The sequence below is a fragment of the Dromiciops gliroides genome, chromosome 1 (assembly GCF_019393635.1).
Source record: "Dromiciops gliroides isolate mDroGli1 chromosome 1, mDroGli1.pri, whole genome shotgun sequence".
Taxonomy (NCBI): domain Eukaryota; kingdom Metazoa; phylum Chordata; class Mammalia; order Microbiotheria; family Microbiotheriidae; genus Dromiciops; species Dromiciops gliroides.
Window position 1 is genome coordinate 46,822,056 of NC_057861.1, and position 22,928 is coordinate 46,844,983.

The following is a 22,928-nucleotide window of genomic DNA, read 5'->3' on the forward strand; positions in this document are numbered from 1 at the left end:
CAATCACTCCTCCCATCTATAGTATAATAATGAAGATGATAAATAATAATAATAATGGGGGCAGCTAGGTGTTGAGGTGGATAAAGTACCACCCCAGATTCAGGAGGACCTGAGTTCAAATCTGGTCCCAGACATTTGACACTTACTAGCTGTGTGGCCTTGGGTAAGTCACTTAAGCCTCATAATAATAACAACTAGCATTTACATACCACTTTAAGGTTTGCAAAATTTAACAGATGTTATCTCATCTGATCTTCACAGCAACCTTCTATTGGGCCATGTTCTAGCCCAGTGCTAATTTTACAGATGAAGCACCTGAGGCCCAGAGAAGTTAACCAACTTGCCAAAGGTTGCAGAGGTAGGAAATATTAGAACCAGGATGTGAAACCACTCTCTCTGACTCTGAACCCAGTCTTTTTTTCCTCTATCACTCTTCCCTAGTTCCTGGCCCCTAGCCTTTGCTCATTCTATTCCCTTAGTTAGACTGTGTACCCCTCCATCTTCTTCAAGGTCCAGTTTACTTGTCATCTCTGCTGGGAACATTTCCAACATCCACTCAAGATGGACCTCACACCTCCTCCCTTCAACACTTGGTCTGTGCCTCTTGTAGGCATGATTGCAGCTTGTGGTTCCAGAGTGCTTTTAAGGTCAATAAGGCATCTTTTCCACAACAACCCTATGAGGTAGGGTTAGAATGATGATTTCCGTTTTACAGATGGTAAAACTGAGGCTTGGAGATAAGTGATTTGCCTAGGGCCAAATATCTAGCTAGTGTCAAAGCTGGGATTTGAACCCAAGTTTCTTAACCCTTGTTACTGTGCTCTGATAACTCCTCCCCTAATAGGTGCTCTCAGTCAATATCTGATAACTAATAGCATCCTCTCCTAGGCTGTCATGAAGGAATGAGAGAAACCATTCACTTAATGAGATTCAGCCACCTGATTAGCTTTGCCTACCATGGGATAGGCCAAAATAATGACAATGATATTCTTAACTCCTGTATCTATAGCACACTCAGGTTTACTCACATCAACCTTGGCGGAGGGAGGGCTTTCCCCATTTTACAGGTGGGGAAATTGAGGCTCAGAGTAAAGTAAACCTATTCAAAGTCATAAAGCTACTTAGTGTGAGAGCTGGGATTCAAACCCAGTTCTCCTGACTTCAAGTACCATGTTTGTTCTACTCTACTATCTTATCATATCCTACTTTGTATTGGTGCTTCCTTCCCTCCCCCTCATTTTACTATAAACTATGTGGGGGGAGGGACCAAGTCTTATTCACCTCTGTGTCTCCCTACTATCTCAGGAGGGCAGCTAAGAGGTGCAGGAGGTAGAGGCCCTGGAGTCAGGAAGACTCATCTCCCTGAGTTCCAATATGGCCTCAGACAAGTCGCTTTACCCTCTTTGCCTCAGTTTCCTCATCTGTAAAATGAATTGGGGAAGGAAATGGTAAACTGCTCTAATATCTCTGCCAAGAAACCTCTAAGTGGGGTCACAAATCATCTGAAAACAATTGCACAAAACTATCGCAGGAAGGTTGTTACCATATTGGCTCAAAGGATCACAGGGTCAAAAGATCTAGGTCTGGAAGGGGCCTTAGAACACAACCTTAGAAACTGGTCTGATTATTTCATGCTCCTGCTGTGAAACTCTCCATGGCTTCCTATGCCTCAACCAAAGGTATAATCGGCCCGACATTGAAGTCTACATCTAATCTGACTCTGGCTTGCCTTTCCACCTGTATATCACATCATACTTCTTCCTGTACTCCAAATTCCAGTCGAACTGGACTATGAACTATTGCTATTCCCCGAAGTCAGCACTGACCATCTCTATACAATTGACTCTTTACATCCAGAATGCACTCGCTCATTATCTCTTCCTTTCAGGAACTTTTTCTTCCAGGAAGGCTCAGGTATCATATACTCTTGCGAAGTCTTCCCTGATTTCTCCAGTCCTAAATGATCTCTCCCTTCCTCAAATTATCTTGTGTGTGTGTATGTGTGCTTTTAACTTATCTGTAGATCTATTGTTAACTCCTTCCCTGTACCATCCAGTAGATTATTAGCTCCCTGAAGATGTTTTTTTATGTATCTTGATGTCTCCAGTACCTAGCCCAGGACCTCATTCATCTACAGTGGGTATTAAATACAGGCTTATAACATTAATTAACCATGTTGGAGTAGGTACCATTTGTTAGAATGTTTTCCCTTAGCTAAAGTGGGCCCCCTCATCTTGAGTGGCTGTTTGGGAACTGACATACTTAACCAGAGAGCCCAATGGGGAGACAACTCCCAAGTTCTCTCTATTCAGAGAGAAAGAATTCTGGCCTGGAAAGAACACAGGCCTGTGTTGGTGGCATAGTGGATAGAGTACTGAACCAGAAGTGAGGAAGACCTGAGTTCAAATACTTCTTCATGGGGCAGCTAGGTGGCTCAGTGGATAGAGCACCAGCCCTGTAGTCAGGAGGACCTGAGTTCAAATCCAGCCAAAGACACTTAACACTTACTAGCTGTGTGACCCTGGGCAAGTCACTTAACCCCAATTGCCTCACAAAAACAAAAACAAAAACAATAAGATTTGGGGCAGCTAGGTGGCGCAGTGGATAGAGCACTGGCCCTGGATTCAGGAGGACCTGAGTTCAAATTCGGCCTCAGACATTTAACACTTACTAGCTGTGTGACCCTGGGCAAGTCACTTAACCCCAATTGCCTCACAAAAACCAAACCAAACAAAAAACAAAACAAAACAACCCACAAATACTTCTTCCTGACACTTACTAACTCTGTGACCCATGGCAAGTCATTTCACCTCCTCTTTGTCTTAATCCACTGGAGAAGGAAATGGCAAACTATTGCAGTGTCTTTGCCATGAAAACTCCATGGACAGCATGATCCATGAGGTCAGGAAGATTTGGACATGACTGAAGAAAACAAAACAATTTATAGGTTGGAAGAAGTGCCTCAGTTCTTACATTGTATGATCTCACTATGCAAAGATTTTCCCCATCTATGATAGGACATAATTCTCCCACTGGATTTGATAGGTTGGCTCATTCCACTCTGTATCTGTGGTTCTGCCTAGGGAACAAGATCTCTGACCCAGTCCTCCACCCCGACCCCCACCAGCTCATCATTGTTGTTGTTTAATCGATTAGCATGTCCAACTCTTTGTGACCTCATTTGTGGTTTTCTTGGCAAAGATACTGAGACAGTTTGCCATTTCCTTCTCCAGTTACTTTTTTTTTCCTGGGGGGCACAGGAGGGGCAAGTGGAACTTGCTCAGGATCATACAACTGCCTGAGGCCAGATTTGAACCCCCTGATTCCAAGCCCAGCACTTTATCCACTATACCATTGTACAAATTATGGGATGGTAAGATTGTTGTTGTTCAGTCACTTCAGCTGTATTCAACTCTTCATGACCTCATTTGGAGTTTTCTTGGCAATGATACTGGAGTGTTTTGCAGTTTCCTTCTACAGCTCATTTTACAGATGAAGAAACTGAGGCAAACAGGGTGAAGTAACTTCCCCAGGATCACACACTTACTGTTTATGTGTTCATAGGCAAGTCACAACTCCTCTGGGCCTCAGTCTTCTCAGCTGTAATGGGGCTATTCATCCCTATATCACCTTCCTAGTAAGTGTCTGAGACCAGATTTGACCTCAGAAAGATGAGTCTTCCTGACTCCAGGCTCGGCACTCTATCTGATGTGCCACCCACTTAGCCCCAAAGCTCATTTTCATTCTTCCAGCTCAGGATTGACCAACACCACCTATTTCAGCCTCCTCTCTCCTCTGCCTGGAGGATTAAGTACCAAACTCCTCCCAATGCCTTCCTTTATAGAGGGCAGAAACTAGAATTTTTGGTTCACTCCACTCTGTATCTGCTGCTCTGCCTGGTTTCAGTGCCATGGAATAAGATATTCTCCATGCAAGGTACCCTTTGGCACCTCATTTTCAACCCGATTTCCTGCCTCCTTTTATGAGTTTGGCTCTTCCCATTAGATTGTAAAGTTTTTGATGGTAGGGCTATGTTTTTATTAATTATGTCTCCAGGGCTTAGCATGGTGCAGGCATGGAGTAGGTGCCTACTAAATTTTTTTTTTTTTGGTGAGGCAATTGGGGTTAAGTGACTTGCCTAGGGTCACACGGCTAGTAAGTGTTAAGTATCTGAAGCCAGATTTGAACTCAGGTCCTCCTGACTCCAGGGCCGGTGCTCTATCCACTATGCCACCTAGCTGCCCTCATGCCTATTAAATTTTGATAGGATTGGATTGGTTGAAAGGACTGAGATTAACACGTCCCTTTTTATGAATTGAAAAATTGAGTCTGAGGTTGCATTCTCCCTAAATTGAAACACTTCAGGAACATTCCAGGTTCTGATAGATTAGAAACTTTAGATCCTTACAGGATTTTTTAGGTAGCTATATGGTGCAGTGGATAGAGTGCCAGGCCTGGAGTCAGGAACAGGAGTTCAAATCTGGCCTCAGACACTTACTAACTCTATGACCCTGGACAAGTCACTTAACCCCGTTTGCCTCAGTTTCCTCATCTGTCAAATGAGCTGGAGAAGGAAATGGCAAACTACTCCACTATCTCTGCCAAGAAAACCCCAAATGGGGTCACAAAGAGTAGGACATGATTGAACAATGAAAGGATCTTTTAGCCTAGTTCCATCCTAATGACCTCAGATCCTTTACATCTCCCCTGAGGGACACAGACAGACCTGGCTAGTGTCTGTCTGGCTCAGATATGGACAGACACCTGGGAATGACTTGAACGAGGTGGGGAGATGATTCTGAGGACAATGAGAGCATGTCCTACGGGTACTCAGGTCTTTGCTGGACAAGTTGGAGGTTAAGGAAGAACATTCCCTGCCTGCAAGGACTTCATGTTCTGGCTGGGAGAGACAAGACCCTGGAGAAAAAGAAGGCATCTACTATATAAATGTAGTTTACTATTAACAACAACAACAAAAAGACAAGCAGGATGCTATCAGAAAAACCTGGAAAGACTTACATAAGCTGATACAAAGTGAAATGTACTGTATACAAAATAACAATATTGTAAGATGATTTGCTGTGAATTATTTAGTTATTTTTAGCAATATAAGGATCCAAGACAACTCTGAAAGACTTATGAAAGTGCAATTCATTTGCAGAGAAAGAACTGATGGACTCTGAATACAGATTGAAGCATAATTTTTTTGGTTAGTTCCTCTTTCTAAAGTTTTTTTTGTCTGTTTTCATTCATTACCTGACTAATGTGGAAATGTTTTGCATGACTATATATGTGTAACATACTGAATTGCTTGAGTTCTTTTTTTGTTTTTGTTTTTGTTTTTGTTTTTGTTTTTTTGCGGGGCAATGGGGGTTAAGTGACTTGCCCAGGGTCACACAGCTAGTAAGCATCAAGTGTCTGAGGCCGGATTTGAACTCAGGTACTCCTGAATCCAGGGCCAGTGCTTTATCCACTGCGCCACCTAGCTGCTCCCCCCCCTTTCTTTTTGTGGGGCAATGGGGGTTAAGTGACTTGCCCAGGGTCACACAGCTAGTAACTGTCAAGTGTCTGAGGCCAAATTCGAACTCAGGTCCTCCTGAATCCAGGGCCGGTGCTTTATCCACTGAGCCACCTAGCCGCCCCTATTGCTTGAGTTCTTAAGAGGAGTTGGGGTAGGAAGGGAGGAAGAGAATTTGGAACACAAAGTTTTAAAAATCGATGTTAAAATTTGTTTTTTCATGTAATTTGGAAAATAAATTCTAAATAAAGAAAAAAAAGAAAAAGAAGGCATCATACAAAGGAGGATCACAGTGTAGGTGACACTGAATGTTGGGGGAGCTTTCAGAAGGCAGGGGTTAAACACCCAGGCAGTCAAGGAAAAGTTTCATGAAGGTGGGCTTGGAGATGTCCTCCAAAGGATAGGGAGACTGAATAGCCAGGAGAAACAGAAGAGAAAAGGTGGTGAGGCAGGAATGAACCTGGACGGTGCCACACTGGACGCAGAGTGGGAAGAATGTTAGATTAAGAGTTCAAAAGTGGGGGCAGCTAGGTGGCGCAGTGGATAAAGCACCAACCCTGGATTCAGGAGGACCTAAATTCAAATCTGACCACAGACACTTACTAGCTGTGTAACCCGGAGCAAGTCACTTAACCCTCATTGCCCTACCCAAAAAAAAAAAAAAAGAGAGTTCAAAAGATCTGGCTTTGAATTCTGCTTCTGACACTGTTTCTATTTTCAAAGGCAAGTCTCAATTTCTCTGGGTCTCAGTCTGCTCAGCTGTAGAATGTGGATATTCATCCCTCTAGGACCTTCCTGCAAGGTATGTGGCCCAGATGAGATAGGATGTATTAAAAACTTTGTAGGGGCAGCTAGATGGCTCAGTGGATAGAGCACCGGCCCTGGAGTCAGGAGTATCTGAGTTCAAATCTGGCTTCAGACACTTAACACTTACTAGCTGTGTGACCCTGGGCAAGTCACTTAACCCCAATTGCCTCACTCAAAAACAAAAAAAACAAACAAAAAACTTTGTAAACTTTAAAGCCCTACATATGTCACTTTTTGGGGAGAGGGTTTAGATTTGGGCTTGGCTCTAGAGGTCAAAAGGTAGAAGTTAGAGATAGATTAAAGCTCAATATAAGGAAAAACTTCCTATCGTGGAATGGGCTGCCCCTTCCTTGGAGACCTTCCAGAAGGAAGCTGGAGGCAGCTAGGTGGTGCAAACCTTGAGTGAGGAGGACCTGAGTTCAAATTTGGCCCAGATACTAGTGGTGTGATCCTTGGCAAGTCACTTAACCCTGATTGCCTTCCTTCTCCCCCTCCCTCCACCCCCCCCCAAAAAAAAGCAAAGCAAGCTGGATGATCTCTCCTTGGGGATGTTGCAGAAGAGAGGCCTATACATGAATGACATGAACTCTCAAGTCTCATCTAGCTTTGATAGTCTGGGTCTTAGTGGAATAAGAGTGAGTCATGGGGGCAGCTAGGTGGCGCAGTGGATAAAGCATGGGCCCTGGATTCAGGAGGACCTGAGTTCAAATATGACCTCAGACACTTGATACTTACTAGCTGTGTGACCCTGGGCAAGTCACTTAACCCTCATTGCCCCACCAAAAAAAAAAGTCCATTTAGTAAGAGTGAGCCACATGAGTTGCAGAAGATGAGATCAGAGCAATGGGCTGGGAATCGGTCTTGAATACCAGGTTAAATTTGGCCTTGCTGCAAGGATACAGAGAACCAGTAAAGATATAGATTCAGATTTGGACTTTAGGAAGAACCTAGCAGATTGTGCAGAATAGCCAGGAGGAAGGAGAGGAGGCAGAGGAGCCAGATGAGAGTAGAAACAGTCTAGGAAAGGGAAAGGGGATAAAACCTGGACTGGAATATGGGGTATAGGATTGAGAAACATCAACAATTCCTTTCTGGTGACACTGGACAGTGTCTCTAGACCTCTAATGGCTCAGGGAAAAAGACACAAATAATATTTTTAGGTGGAAAGGTCCCAAGAACCAGCTTGCAAGCAATCCCCAGAGGCCTAGGGTCCCAGAGGAGGTAGGTCCATCAGGGGAGTTGCCATCTCTAGCTGCAGCACCTATAGAGGTTTGAGAATTAATGGGAGGAAGCTGAGGTAGCTCCTCCAACATGGATAGGCAGCTGAGTAAAGAAGCCATGAGCGGGGGCAGCTAGGTGGCACAGTGGATAATACACCAACCCTGGATTCAGGAGGACCTGAGTTCAAATCTGACCTCAGACACTTGACACTAGCTGTGTGACCCTAGGTAAGTCACTTAACTCTCATCGCCCCAGGGCGGGAAGCCATGCCCTTGTGGGATTTGATAGCTGAGCAGGGGAATACTGGTCCTTTCCTAAGGCAGGAGTCGGCAACCTGGGACCAGTGGGCTGTATTGATTGACTGGTGAGCTGAGAATGATTTTGATATTTTCAAATACAATAAAACTTGAAGATGGAATGAGTAAACTGGCCCCAGCTCAGGGAGAAAAAGCCATTGGGAGTGGGAGGTTGTAGCCTCACCCAAGCCACACCTTTATAATCAGTATGCTATCTGTCCCATTATAATGGAAGCCTGGGATGATTTCCCTCTTCTTTGTCTTTCTAACCCCAGAGGCTTGCCCAGAGTTGGGACTTAATAAAGGCTTGTCTGCTTGATTGAATTGTGTTAGGAATGAGTTCAGGCTTGTAACAAATGCTCAGGAGGACAAAAAGGTCTCTTTTGGAAGCTGAGTAGGGAGTCAGAGCAAAGTCAGGCCTAGCCCACGGTTTGGGGGGACAGAATGAAAATAAGAGATGAAAATTTCTGACTATAGGGAGAAACAAGTGAAGTAGTGTGTTCAGATCTGGGCACCCCATTATAGGAAACACATTTATAAGCTGGAAAGTGACAAAAGGAAGACAACCAGGAGGGTGCAGAGTCTTGAATCCAAGCCACATGACAAGGAGCTGAAGAAAATGGAGATGCTTAGCTTGGAGAGAATAGAGTGGGGCCGACAGATGGCTATGGCTTGTCTCCCAAGGGCAGGTCTAGGCTTAATGGGTGGACGTGACGGAGAAGCAAAGTTGGGCTTGATGTCGGGAAAAACTCTCCTAATAATTAGAGTGATGGAAAAGTGGAAAGGATTGCCTTGGGAAGTAGAGGGTGTTTTCAATTCAGGCAAAGACTGGATGAGCTCTTGAGAAGTATGTCGGAGGATTGTTCTTCATGTATAGGTTGGCCTAGATGGGTTTTCTTGTGTGCGTGTGTGTGTGTGTGTGTGTGTGTGTGCGTGTGTGTGTGTGTGTGTGAATTTTTTATTCATATAAAACTTAAAATATAAAATGAGAAAAGAAAAGCAAAATCTCCACGTACACAGCAGAACATGAAAGGATTCAGTATAAAACTATAAATTTCCATTTTAAGAAAACCTGTAGGGGCAACTAGGTGATGCAGTGGATAGAGCACCGGCCCTGGAGTCAGGAGGACCTGAGTTCGAATCCGACCTCAGACACTTAACACTTACTAGCTGTGTGACCCTGGGCAAGTCACCTAATCCCAATTGCCTCACCAAAAATAAAAGAAAAAAAGAAAACCTGTGTAATACCAGATGGGTTTTCAAGTCCAAACTCTGAAATTCTATGAAAATGGAACTTTTCAACTATTTCTTTTCTTTTTTGGGTGGGGGGTGGGGGAGTGGGGGGGACAGGGCAATGAGGGTTAAGTGACTTACCCAGGTTCACAAAGCTAGTGTCAAGTGTCTGAGGCCAGATTTGAACTTGGATCCTCCTGAATCCAAGGCCATGCTTTATCCACTATGCCACCGAGCTGCCCCTAAGCTATAAAGCACGGCCTTGGATTCAGGAGGATCCAAGTTCAAATCCGGCCTCAGACACTTGACACTTACTGTGTGACCCTGGGCAAATCACTTAACCCTCACTGCCCCCTCCTTGGACCTCTCTTCTCTATCAGAATCCATTTTTTGATATTGTTACAGGGGAGGGATGGTGGTTCTTAGGTATTCTTCAATAAAGAATTATAATCTCACACACAGTCCAATGAGAATTAAATTGGTCTTTTATTTGTCACTAGAGACCTAGGTCACTAGTGACCTAGCAGGAAGTCAAAGACTTCACTACTGGGGAGGAGGGCTTAGAAATATTCTCCTCTTTGAACAGAGGGAAGGCAAAAGTTTTTATAGAGGATAGATGGGGTGTCCACTTGAAAATTGGAAAGTTCCTTTTTGGGGTGGAGTGAAGAAAACTTGGATACTTGTCATATTCCTGAGAGTTGAGGGAGATTTAAAAAAAAATTATTGTCCTGACCTCTGGGGGTTATTTCTGTATCCTAGCTCAAGTCAGGTAGTAGCCATGCCTAAACTGACTTTCCAGCAATAGAATTTTATCTCCTCTTACTTCTTAAGTATGTTGGTCCTGATGATCTGGTTGATCAATCTAAGCTTTAATAGTCCCTTGATTGCTAAACACTGTCGGTCCGGTTATCCGGTTGTCTTTGGTTTTGCTTCTCACAGGAGAAGCTTCTGATTTATCCTAAGCTCCATGTCATCATGAATGCTAATAGTGTTCACACTACCTGCCCTACAACACCGCTTAAATCCTATATCAAAGCTCTTACAGAATATCTAGATTTCTTGAAAGGAATTTGACAAACTTCATAGCTTGCAGACAAGTTAGAGACATGTAGGTTAGAAAACCATACTATTGGTTGGATTTGGAACTGCTTGAATGACCAGACCCAAGACTGGTGAATGAATTGCTGTCAGCCTGGAGGGAGGTAGATCTCAAGATCTCCAGAGATCTATCCTTATCTCTGAATGAATCAACATTCTTCTGTAAAAAGTTTTATGTTCCTTTATTGGATAGAGATTCCTGTTCATCACCAAGTGATGATGGGTCAACACTCTTATCAATAACTTAGATGAAGGGATATTTCTAGATAGTGGGAAGTCTTGAATGAATTGATGCAGACCAAAGCAACCAGAACCAGGAAAGCCAAAGATAATTTGGAAGACAGCTCAGTTGATGAGGGGGGCCTGGGGATTGAGTCATACAAAGGTCAGTTAGAAGAACTTGGGGTGTTTAACCTAGAGAAGAGAAGGCTCAGAAGGGATATGATGCTGCCTTTAAATGTCTGATGGACTATTGTAGGTCAAAGGAAGTCAGGTCTGCTCTTACACTTCCTTGGTCAGTCTTGGAAGTTGGGCAAAAAGCTCAAGTCAGGTACCAGGAGCTATGGGAAGGCAGAGGCCCCTGGTTATTTGTGCTCTCTCCCTCCTCAAATTATCTCAGATGACTTATGTGCTGTATACCCAATAACATGTCATTTCCCTCAGAACCAGACGTCTTTTCAATTTTGGTTTCCCAGTTTCTAGCATGTTCTTGTACATAGCAGCTTGTTGACATCTCTTGTTCCTGTCTCCCCAAGTGGACTGTGAGCTCCTGTCTGCTCCCATCTCCCCCATCAACAGTGGGCACAGGGCAGGTGTTTGCTAAGGGATGGGACAAGGAAGGAGAGGTGGAATCCGATTGGGGTGGGGAGGGGGAGAGAGGCTTCTGGAAAATCAGGGCCCTTGAGCTGTTATCCTCCAGGGAACTGAGGAAGACCTGGAATCGGAAGACCATCTATCTCAACACCCCCTGTGACCTGCTTCCCCCCTTCCTGCCTGGGCCTAGCTTGGGGGCTTAGAAACTATAGTGTTCTGATCTGGAGCTCAGGATATCAAGCTGGAGTCTGGAAGCAGGCCTGTGGGGCCCACGGAAGAAAAGGAGGGAGGGCTGGCTGCCTAGCATTTCTGCCTGTCCTCACTCTTCAGGGGAAGTCCAGAGTCACCCCTTATCTCCTCCCAGCCACTCCTCCCCCCCCAATCCCTTACCTCACTGTATAGCTCAAAATGTCTCTGGGCCTTTCTTGCTAGGCACAACTTAACAATAAAAACAACAGCTCAAATTTCCGGTGGTATAGAGCTCGTGCAAGGATTAACACAGTATTACAGGATTTAGGGTTGGAAAGCACTTTAGGGTTCACTGAGTTCAGCCCCTCCCCATTTATAAATGGGGGAAATGGAGGCTCAAACACAGGGGGGTTGGGGTTTAAGTGGATCTTCCAGTTTCACAAGGCTTCTTAATCAAGTGCTCCTTCTCCTAAACCCTGGCTGTCCCAATTTCTCTCTCCATTTTTACAGGTGAAAAAAAAAAAGGTTCTAAGGAAAGAGATGCCTTTATATAGCTAGTATTTACATAGCACTTTAAGGTTTACAAAGTACTTTATGAATATCTCACTTGATCCTCACAACCACAACCCTGGGAGGGAGGGAGTGCTATCAATATCCCCATTTCACAGGTGAGGAAACTGAGGCAGGCAGCAGTGAAGTGACTTGCCCAGGATCACACAACTAGGAAGTATCTGAGGTCGGATTTGAACTCATCTGCCTGACTCCAGACCCAGCACATCTAACGGCATCTAACGAGTCCACTGCCTTGACTTCCCCAAGCACAAAGCTAGCAAATGGTGGGAAAGGAATTAGACCCCAGGCTCCAGATTTCATTTCCAGTCCCATTTTTACCACACCGTACCGCTTCTCAGAAGCAACCTGGAAACCATGTCCCTCCCAGTGCCTACTCAGCTTCAACTCAAGACTTTGCATCCTCCAACCTCCTACACCTCCTTGTTTTCTCCATGCTAGTATGGAAAGAGAACCCGATTTGGATTCAGAGGACCTAGATTTAAATCTAACAGACCAGATACTTTTACCCCTCTCTGGGCCTCAGTTTCCTCTCTATAAAATAAGGGCGCTGGACTGGGTGAACCTTCAAATCCTTCCCAGCTTTAAATCCCAAGGCCTGTGACCTATCCCCCTTTTTGACCAATCCATCATCTCCTCTCCTCCTCCCCACATTAGTCCCCTCTGATGATCCATTTCAGACTCCACACATAGGCCTGGATAGAGCACTGGGCTTGGTGTCAGGAAGATGGGGTTTCAGATTCTACCTAAGACACTGTTCCTTATACACGGGGGGGGGGGGGGGGGGAGATGGGGGGGTGCTTTCTCCCCTCTATGACTTTTCTTTCTTTTTTTTTTTTTGTGAGGCAATTGGGGTCAAGTGACTTGCCCAGGGTCACACAGCTAGTAAGTGTCAAGTGTCTGAGGCAGGATTTCAACTCAGGTACTCCTGACTCCAGGGCTGGTGCTCTATCCACTGTGCTACCTAGCTGCCCCTCCCTCTATGACTTTTCATTGGTTGTCCCCCATGCCTGAAATGTACCCTTTTCTCCACACCTATGCCTTAGACTTCCCAGCTTCCTTAAAGGTTGGCTTAAATGTTTGCTTCTACAGGAAGCCATTCCTGATTCTCCCAGAGGGACAATGTGTCTATTTTGTATAAAGCTCTACACACACACACACACACACACACACACACACACACACGTATACACACATATATGTATATATATATGTATGTGTGTGTGTATGCATTGTTTCTCCCAGTAAAATATAAGATACTTAAGGACAGGAATTATTTCATTTTTGTCTCTGTATCCCCAAGGACTAGCACAGTGCTTTTTAAATCGGTGCTTTATACCTTCTATCACCCACAGTTTCTTCTCTATAAAATGGGGAAGAATAACTATAGCAATTGTCTCTCAGGGTAGTTATCAAAGGAGATCACAGTGGGGAAAGCAATTTGCAAATCTAAAAAAAAAGCCTCAGTTATAATTACTGTTATTTATGGCCTCCGTTTATACTAGGCTGCTCCTTTTTGTCAGGTCATTTTTATAGGCGGGGCTGTGTGGGGATAAAGGCACTAATTCAAGAGGATAGCATTCACAGGGGGTCTAGGCCCTGTTATATCCAGTTCTAGTCACCTGGCTGGGGCTAGTCTCCTCCCTTCCTTAAGGATCCAACTTCTTGGCTGAGGAGGGATGCCTCCAACTAACCTCAAAGAATCCCGGAATTTTGGAGTTGGAAGGAACCTTAGAGGACAGGTAGTCCGATGCTCACTACAAGTGACCATCCAGGATGTGCCAATGTGGGAAAAAACCTACCACTGCTTGAATCCATTCCACTTAAGAGAAGATCTCATGGTTAGTCAAGTTTTCCTGATATCAAACCTAAATATATCACTGTTATTCCTAGTTCTGTCCCCCTGGGACGAAGTAGAACAAGGTGAATCCCTCTCCTACATGAAAGTCTCGAACACCTAGCACGTCTCTCCTTGAGCCTTCTTTTTGGTCTAAATATTCCCAATCCCTTCAATCCATCAACATATGACATGGACTCAAGGCTCTTCACCATCCTGGTTACCCTCCTCTGAAAGTTAGCTAGTCCTTCCCTAACTCTGGCCCCCAAAACCAAACCCTATATTCTAGTTGAGTTCTGATTGGAGGAGAAAGACCAGAACATCCCGATTCTTGGAACTTATGCCTATCTTAATGAAGTCTGAGATCATAGAATAATCAGAGCTAATAGCTAACAATTATATAGTGCTTACTGTGCACCAGGCTCAATTCTAAATGCTTTACAAATATGCTATCTCATTTGATTCTCACAGCTGGGGGATTGGGGGGGGGGGGAAGGGAGTGACTATTATTATCTCCATTTTACAGTTGAAGAAACTGAAGCAGATAGAGGTTAAGTGACTTGACCAGGGTTATTCTGCTAGTAATTATCTGACCAGATTTGAACTCAGGTCTTCCTGACCCGAAGACCAGTGCTCTACTTGCCACCTCACACAGTCTTTACATATTGAATTTGTGATTCACTAAGACTCCCAGATATTTCCCATGAAAGCTGCTGTCTAAACAGCCATGCCTTCCTCATCTTGTACTTGTAAAGTTCCTTTTTTGATATCATGAGTAAAATTTTGTGATTATCCATCTTTAATGTCATTTTTTTTTCTTAGTGAGGCAATTGGGGTTAAGTGATTTGCCCATGGTCACACAGCTAGTAAGTGTTAAGTGTCTGAGGCTGGATTTGAACTCAGGTACTACTGACTCCAGGGCCAGTGCTCCATCCACTGCACCATCTAGTTGCCCCTAATGTCATTTTATTAATTAAATATAGCTCAATAATCTCACTTCTCACAATCTTTATGAATCCTAAAACTGTAATCCAGTGTTAGCTATCCCTCCCTGGTTTTGGGCTTTCCGAAGATTTGATGAGCATGCCATATTTCCTTTTATCCAAGTTAATAATAAATTAATAAAAATGGCCAACAGTATAGATCTCTGGTACAGAAGTGCTGGTGCAGATCTTTCTCCACTCCTAGACCCCTATGCTAAGTCAAATCTGACAATTAGTCTGTAACTAACCATCTTGGAGAGTTGTCTGGGCACCTAGAGGTTAAGTCATTTAGGATGATAGGATTACTGAAAAGAGAGAAAGTGACTTGCCCAGGGTGACACAGCTAGTGTGTATCAGAAGCAGGACTAGAAGGCAGGCCTTTCTGGCTCTAAGTTTGTCTCTCAAGCATGACTTATTCTAGATAAAGGTGCATCAGTCCTTTGTAATCACAGCTTCCTTTCTTAGATGTTTACTAACCATCTCTTTAATGATCCATTCTAGAATTTTCCCAGGAATGGAAGTCCAGCTCAGTGGCATATAATTTGCAGACTCTCTTTTTCTTCTTCTTTTTTTTGAAAATCAGGTCATTTGCCTTTTTTTCCAGCCTGGTGGGTGGCACTGTTCCCATTCTCCTCTTTCAAATACCAGTTGGCTGTGGCTTGGCAACCACACCATCTAGTTCTTTTAGTGCCTCAAGAACACAGAAGTTTCCTGCTTTTATCCTCTATCTCTTCCCAGGAAGGGTGATTTATCTTTCACCCCATCCTCCCTGGGGAAGCCACGAGGAATTGGAGAGCTGACCCAGCATAACTCCTACCAGGGAACTCTGGGGACCTTCCTTGGCTCCAGGGGTGAGAGAAATGTCAGGAGGGGCAGGACTCTGATTTTAAGGGCGGATGAAGAATCTCCAATCAAACATGACTGTGGGGAATTGTTTCCATCCCCAAGAGGGTAAAAAGTCCTGGGTTCCAGTTCTGACTCTGGGTCTGATAAACTTGATAACCATTCTTGCTTTCCTTCTCTGGGTCCCAGTTCCCTCAATCTATAAACTGGGCATAATCACATTAGTGCTCTCTATCTCACAGGATTAGTTTTTGAAATGTAGAAACAAAATAGAAATGGAAGCTATCATTATTATTTCCCACCAGTCTTCATTCATTCATTCAACATTAAGTACTTAATTATTCATTAAGTGCCAGTTAGGAATATAAAGCAATTTTTTTTTTTAAATCATAGTTCCTGCCTTCAAGGAGCTCATATTCCATGGGAAGGCTGGTGATAGGGGTGGGGAGTATAATACTCCCAGGGGAATGACTCATCCATAGATGAATAGAATTTAAAGAATTCAGAAAGGAGAGGATGATGATGAAATCTGGACTAGAACTGAAGTCATCTGACATTAGACAATAGTCCAGAAAGGGCATCATATGCACCAGCAAGGAATGTTGGAAAGACTTTCATATAGAAGAAGGATCAGCTCTGTTCTATTTGGCCCAGTCTAACATCAGAGCTGTCCAAAAGTGGAGTGGGCTGTCTTGGGTGAGAGGGGGTCACCCCGCCCCCAGGTCTTTAATAATAATGTTGAATAAAAACAAAAACAACAATGACAATGATGATAATATATAATATAATAGCAAAAGCTCACATTTATATAATGCCTTAAGGTTTGCAGTTTATATGTTACTTCAAATGTTCCCCACGACAACCATGTGAGATAGGTACCTGATGATTATCCCCATTTCACAGTGGGGGAAACTAAGGCAGAGAGGGGTTAAGTGACTTGGCCAGGGTCACACAGTACATACTTGAGGCAGGGTTCCAATTCGGAACTTCCTGAATTCAAGTCCAGCCTTCTAGCTTCCCAGCTGCCTCAATGCTCTCCATTCAAGCAAAAGCTAGATGATTTGTAGTTTGTAGGGGCAATTCCTACTTGAGTACCCATTTGTCTAAATGACAGCTGAGGTCTTTTCCAACTCAGACGTTTTATGATTCTGCAATGGAAAAAGTTCTGAATGTGGAGTCCAAAAGACCTCATAGCCCAGTCCTGGCTAAGCCTCTCAGTGAGGCTGAGTTATATGAACTATGAAATCAGAGGCTTGGCCCCCAATATCTTTCCAGCCAGGATAAGAAAGTAGCCCAAAGAGGTAGCCTGGGAGCAACAAGTCATTCAGAAGTTAAATGAGGGGGAAGAGACTTTCAAATTTCATTCTAGCAGAATAGAAACTCCCAGAGGACAGGGACTGTGTGGTTTCAGTTTGGACTTTGTCTCCCCCACAAAGCCCTTCTGAGTGTGGTAAACTGATTGCCACAAATTTAAGCACTAATCTTCACTGGTTTGAGCTGTATTTGGAGAAAAGAATTGAAGCTAACAGCTTCCAGGTCACTTGCCTAGCCAGTTTTTCTGATTCCTACCACCAGACATGTTGGCTTTTTTCTCTCAGTCAGCAACTTCTTCTGAGAATGGTGAGCTGACTTTCAAGCTTAGGACTTCAGTGATGGGTGAATCTCACCTCCCCAGAAAAAAACAAATAAAAAAACCAACTGGATGAATTATGTGCCGAGTTAGAAAAAGCTCCAACAGGGGATACCTGAGCTATTCTTGAAGGGTGGGATCATCTTTGGTTTTGTGTTTTGGTGGACCACAGGCTCCCAGACCCTTTTTGCAGGGCATTTATTCTTGCTTTAATGTGAAGGGAATACTATTTGACTCTTTCCTAAGGGATAGCTCTCCTTAACTGCGCTTTAAACCAATCTTTGTTGTATAGCTATCTCTAGGTTTGCTAGCCTTCCTTAGTCAACAGAATCCACAACATTCTCAAAGATACAGTTTGGAATCTTGTGACTTCAGTACAGTGGGGAAAGTATTGGCTTTACTGTCAGAGGGTCTGGGTTCAAATCCTGGTTCTATAGATTTGCTACCTGTGTGACTTTGGGCAAGCTGATTGACTTCTCTGACCTCAGTTTCTTCACTGTCAAATGAAGATGACACCTAAAGTTCCTTCCAGCCGTAAAGCTATGATTCTACAAAGTTAGAGCATGATGGGAATGAGGAAGAGATACTGAAAGAAAATTTGAAGAAGGAGGGTGCTACTTAAAGGTCAAGGAAGAGGTAGGCATTCAAGATGGGAGACTCCTGCTGCTGTACCTCTATTTTAGGTATGGTAGTGGACAGCTCATAGGAACTATAGGAGACCTGTGTTAAAATTCTGACTCTGACATTCACTTAATAGATAACACAAACCAGAAAAAGAGCCCTTCAGAGCCTTGGTTACATCATCTATAAAATGGGAGTACTTTCATGGCCTATCTCTTAGGGTTGTTGGGAGGAAAGTGCTTTGTAATCCTTAGAGAAATCAGTCTGGTTATAATTATCATGTGAAGGGATGGGAGGACCCAGGGAAGTCCTGCCCTGAGTCACTGGGGATAGGTTGAGGTGGGAGGAAGAATTCCGAATGGACTTGAAGGCATCAACTGACTGGACTGTCTTCTATGGGCCTGAGTGAGATGTAAGATGAGTCACGGGCCAGGGCTGCCTTAAATTTCTCCTGCCAGGAACTGAAGCTCAGGCCTGGTGCAGGGAGAGCTGAGTGTAAACAGGGCTTTAGCAACCCTAAGTTCAGGGCCCCCTTTTAATTCTCACAGAGGGTACAAGAGACTTGCCCAGCCTGGGCTCTTTTCCCAGGCCTCCTCAAACCCCTCCCCCCACAAAGCAACGGCAGCTCAGACATGCCTGGCATACGCTGGCCCTGGTATACACTGTGCCCAATTTCCCCTCCAAATGAACACTCTCCTGCCTCAGAACCCAACCTAGGTGGGGAGCGGAATCCCATGGCCCTCCCGTATTCCTTCCACAAGTGGGAAATTTTCCAGGAATTTTGCCAGCTTCAGGTTAGGTTTGTGAAGTTAAATTGTTCCTAGGAGTGTGTGTGCTTGAGAAGCAGAGTGGTGGGTGACGTGGGGAGTGTGTGTGTGTGTGTGTGACCCGAGGGTACTAAAGCTCTATGGGATGGATATCGGACATGCGTGCACAAGGGTGAGAGGTGTGTGTGTAAAATTCACACGGGGGTGGAATGATATGGGCGCTGCGATACAAGAGTGTGTGTGGATAGGGACTCTTAGAGGGGGTGTGCATGAGGCAAAGATGAGGGGCTATATGATGGGAATGAGGGTCAGCTGGGAGCCACGATCAACCAGCGAAAAGGGTGTGCGTGTCTGCGTGCGTGCGTGTTTGTGAGCGCGCCACTGGGAGGAGAGGCCTTTGAGGGCCCTTGAGGACCCCCCACCCCCCACCCCCGTGGCAGCAGGGGCAGTGTAGGCGCTAGGCGCCGGGGCTCCAGAGAGAAAGGGCCGACTGCGTGGGTGTGAGTCGGAACAGCCCCTTAAGCATGGGGGTTGATTCTCCCGGCTGGCGGAGGTTAGAGGGAGTGGGGGAGCTGTGCTTACCTGCAGCGGCGGCACAGACAGACAGACAGACAGGCAGACAGCTGTTAGGGCAGACGCTCTCCGCGGGCAGTCGGCCTTAGCTGGTGGAGGTTTCCGAGTCCCCACTGGCGAGGCAGACGTGGCTACCCTGGATGCTCCCTTGCCGAGGCAGCGACGGGACGGGTCATCGGACACGCGCCTCCCCTCCCCTCCCACCCCCGGCAGTCAGGACTCTGTTCCGAGAGAGGGGAGGAGGGGCTAGGGCGGGACCTGGGCTGGGGAGGGGGGGAGCCTGGAGAAAAGGGGTGGGGGGGGGGAGTGGGAAAGAATCGGTGTTACTGGAAGGCAGGGGGGAAGGGCTGGGAAATGGCGCTGGGGGCTCAGGGCAACCAAGCCTTGGACCCAGGGAGCGATGAGGGGGACTCTGGAAGCCGCAGGGCCCTGGATGACAGAGGAGTCTCCGGAGTTGGGGCGGGGGGAGCAGTCTGGAAGGCGGGGGCGTCGGGATTGGGTAGGATGCTAGGGAGCGGGCTGGGAGTGGAGGGTCTGGAGAGACTAATGGGGGGTTAGGGTGAGGAAGAACCTAGCGGGGGTTCAGGGTTTGATGGAGCCTGGAATGGGGGGGGAGCTAAGGGGTATAGGGGATAGCTTCTCGGAGAGCCCCAGCTGGGCTCGGGCGGGGCTGGGAGCGGGTGAGGCACGAGAAGCAGAGGCGGCCGGAGCAGGTGCAGGAGGAGGAAAGGGGGGAGGGGGGAAAAGGGAGGGGGAGTCGGCTCGGGGTCCGTAGGAGGAGGCGCTCGAGCCTCCGGGAGCTGGGGGCTGTAGCTTAGCTGCCGACTAGTCTCGGCCCCGCCCCGTCCCGCCCAGTCCCTCCCCGTCCGGCCCGGCCCCAGGGCCGCCTCCACTCTCTTCGCTGGGCGGGACGCTGGCGGAGAGCCCTGCCCCAAGGCCCCCCATTCCTTGCCCGCCCTCTCCAGCTTCCAGGGCTCCTCCTGCAGCTTCCGGGAGCCTGGAGTCTGCTTCACCCCTCCTCCACCAACCCGGCCTCCCCGAAGCCACCTCAGTCCCCCCACCCTCCGCGCTGAATCCCCTCTCCTCCATCCCCCCACACAGCAGAACCATGCGGGCACACTGCCAACCTCTCCTGCACTTGAGTCTCGTTTTAGAGACACAGACACCGGTCTTACCCCAAGCTCCCGAGCCCCCATCGGCAGACAAAGCGCCCTATGCCACATCGGCCTCCCACCTGTGCAGAGCCTTTTCAGGCCGGCTCCCGGCCGCTCACAATCTTCCCCGTTTCCGCACACACGTACACAATTAGATGCATACACGCGCACGCCCTCATATTGACAGCCTGTTTGGCCCAGGCCCGATCTCTCCTATCTTTTCCTTTCTTATCGTTCTTTGAACTTTGGAGTGAGTGTCTGAAGCCAGCAAACCGCTGTCTGCCCCCGTTGTTTACAAACCAGGCGCAAAAAACGCGGTCTGGTCCGTGTATCCATCCCTCTCCCCACTCCCACCCCATCCCATTTCTGGCAGGAACATGATCCTGAAATTTGGCTTCTGTCTGCCCCAACCCCAGATCTTTTCAGACCTCGGTGTCCAATAATACAATGCACGCAGTAGCAGGTGGAAAATAAAGGTTTTGTTAAATTGAGTTGAAAAGAACCGGCCCCATCTCTGGCCGGACGATCGCTGTTGAGCCCTACTGTGTGCTAGGCTTCCAGATACAGAGGGAGATCGAAGGATGACGGAAGGATACCTGTCCCTGATTTGTTGTAGGTCCTCACTGAAAAGCGAAAGGGCCAACAGGTGGAGAAAAAAGGATCATTTTAAGATAATTTCCTCTGTCCTATGATCCTCCCATGACACTATGAAAGGATGGACTCTGAGATTTTTTCCAGTAATGCCACCTGACTTTGGATAAATCCGAGTTTGGCACGGTACAGAGAAAAGTGCTTACAGGCTATGCAGATTGAAGAGAAGGGAGGAGTGTCCAAAGCCTGGGGCTCCCAGGAAGACTGGGACTTGGCAAACTGAGAGGTGGAGCCTGGACCAGAGGGAACATGCCCCGGGCACAAATCCACGTGGCCTGTACACCTCCAGGGCAGGGTCGAGGTCTGTTCTGGGAATTGGGAGAGAGCAGATTAGAGAGATGATAGGATCAGACTGGAGAAGCTCTGGAGGTTCCAATCTCCGGGCTGAGTGAGGAGTTTGGGTCTTTATGCAGTGGGGTCAGTTCCCGAGAGGAGGGTGAGCAACCGTTAGGCAATCTATAGTTGGAAAAAAAAAGTATCTGAATTAAAATAAGATCCGGGTTTGAGTTTTAACTCTGTGATTTATTGGGCATGGTACTTCCCACCCATCTCTGGGCTTCAGTGGAGGTGACAACATAGTATAGTGGAAAGAGGAGGGGATCGCCAGTTAGAAGAACTGAGTTTAAGTCCTCCTGTCATTTACTCTCTGTTTGACCTTGGCCAAGTCACCTCCCTTCTCCCGTCCTCAGTTTTCCTCATAAATAAAATCAAAGAGTTGATGAGATGGTGCCTAAGGTCCCGTCCAGTTCTAAATCCTAGTAATCCTTAGAGTTAGGGGATAGGACAGTGAGCCAAGGTCAGCGTTTCTGTGGGGGGAAGGGAATGCCAACCTCTATTCTCTGTCTCTGTCCCATTTCCCGCCCCCCCCCCCTTTTCCTTCTCTCCCGCCTTACCATATCCAGGGAGATCCTATGTTTTGTCAGGGCAAAGGTACAAGTGTCTGGCACTTTAGACTGTCTCCTCTTATGTATGAAGGCCAGAGGCCAGAGATCAGAGAGAGGAGGTGTCTGTTTTGATCAGTCAGTGGCTGTTGTCCCCAGAGACCAGAGAGGGCACTGCCACTGGCTTAGTAATCTGTTTCTGACCTTATGATTGTTTATTTAACTCAGTCAATCAGAGATAGTGGTAGTAGAAGGGAGAGTGAGTCCTAAACCAGGAGGCAGGAGGTTCTAACTTGCCTTGGCCCACTGAGGCAGTGTGGTCTGTGGGGAGAGGCATTTCTTTTCCAAGTTAAAATTTCTGCCTTAGGACAGGCTGGACCAGAGAGGTGTGATAAGGATCTACTGGTCTATTCAAATGACATTTCTAGAGCTTGGAATGTGGAGCTGGGAGGGCACTTTAAGGGCAGCCCCTGGGAGTGTGGTGGGCCAAATTAAGGACTGTTTGACATCTTTGCCTTAGAGCATAGAATGTCAGAGCTGGGGTGCGTGTGTGTGTGTGTGTGTGTGTGGGGGGGGGTGCCTCCAACAATGATAACATAATGTAAGCTCACTATGGGGAGGGAATGTGACATTTCTATCTTTGCACATTTTTCAGGGCTGCTCATCTACATTTGATGTCCACCTTCACCCAACTCTCCTCTGTGACCCCAGGAAGCTGTAGCATTCACAGTGGCCGCATCCTTGTAAAACCTTCTTGGCAGAGGGTAACCAGTAGGCCTTAAACCCATTGGTGAGTTAGCAGGATGTCTACCCCAAGCATATGAAGACTTCCCCTGGTAGAATGGGTAGATGAGAACAGTTTGTTCCACATGAAGGTGGCTGAAGAAGGGGCTGTGAGAATTGGAATACCACCCCTGCTGGAGAGATACTGTGGGGAAGCCCAGCCATAAGGAAAAGCCTAGTGAGGACAAGTCAGGGGGACTTTGGCATCTGGAACTTGTCTTTGTGGAGCTGCCTGTTAGTTCTGTCAATCAGGGCTGCCAGCCAATTAGCTTGGGGCTGTGTGTGTGTGTGGATGGCCCTGTTTCCTGTGGGTGAGGGGGCTTTTGGGAGAAAGCTGGGAAGGAGAGGGCTCACTTTGGTTTGAGGGAAAGAGGGAGCAAGAGGCTGGTGTGGCAGACCTTTGGTCTGGACTGAGAATGCTGTGCAGCTGGTTCTCTTTGGAACTGCTGATTCCGGGTGG

At 46.4% G+C, this 22,928-nt stretch overlaps 1 protein-coding gene across 2 annotated transcripts in view; it reads right to left on the reverse strand.

Annotated features, from left to right (window-relative positions):
• LOC122734424 (ceramide synthase 4-like) overlaps positions 1-19,779 on the reverse strand; it is a 58,848-nt gene extending 39,069 nt beyond the window's left edge. Inside the window, exon 1 of one of the 2 annotated variants that reach the window (XM_043975252.1) lies at positions 19,009-19,779. The gene's annotated coding sequence lies outside the window, so the exon portion shown is untranslated. The remainder of the gene's footprint in view (positions 1-19,008) is intronic. The other variant, XM_043975250.1, reaches the window with a different exon arrangement.
• Positions 19,780-22,928: the final 3,149 nt, after the last annotated feature.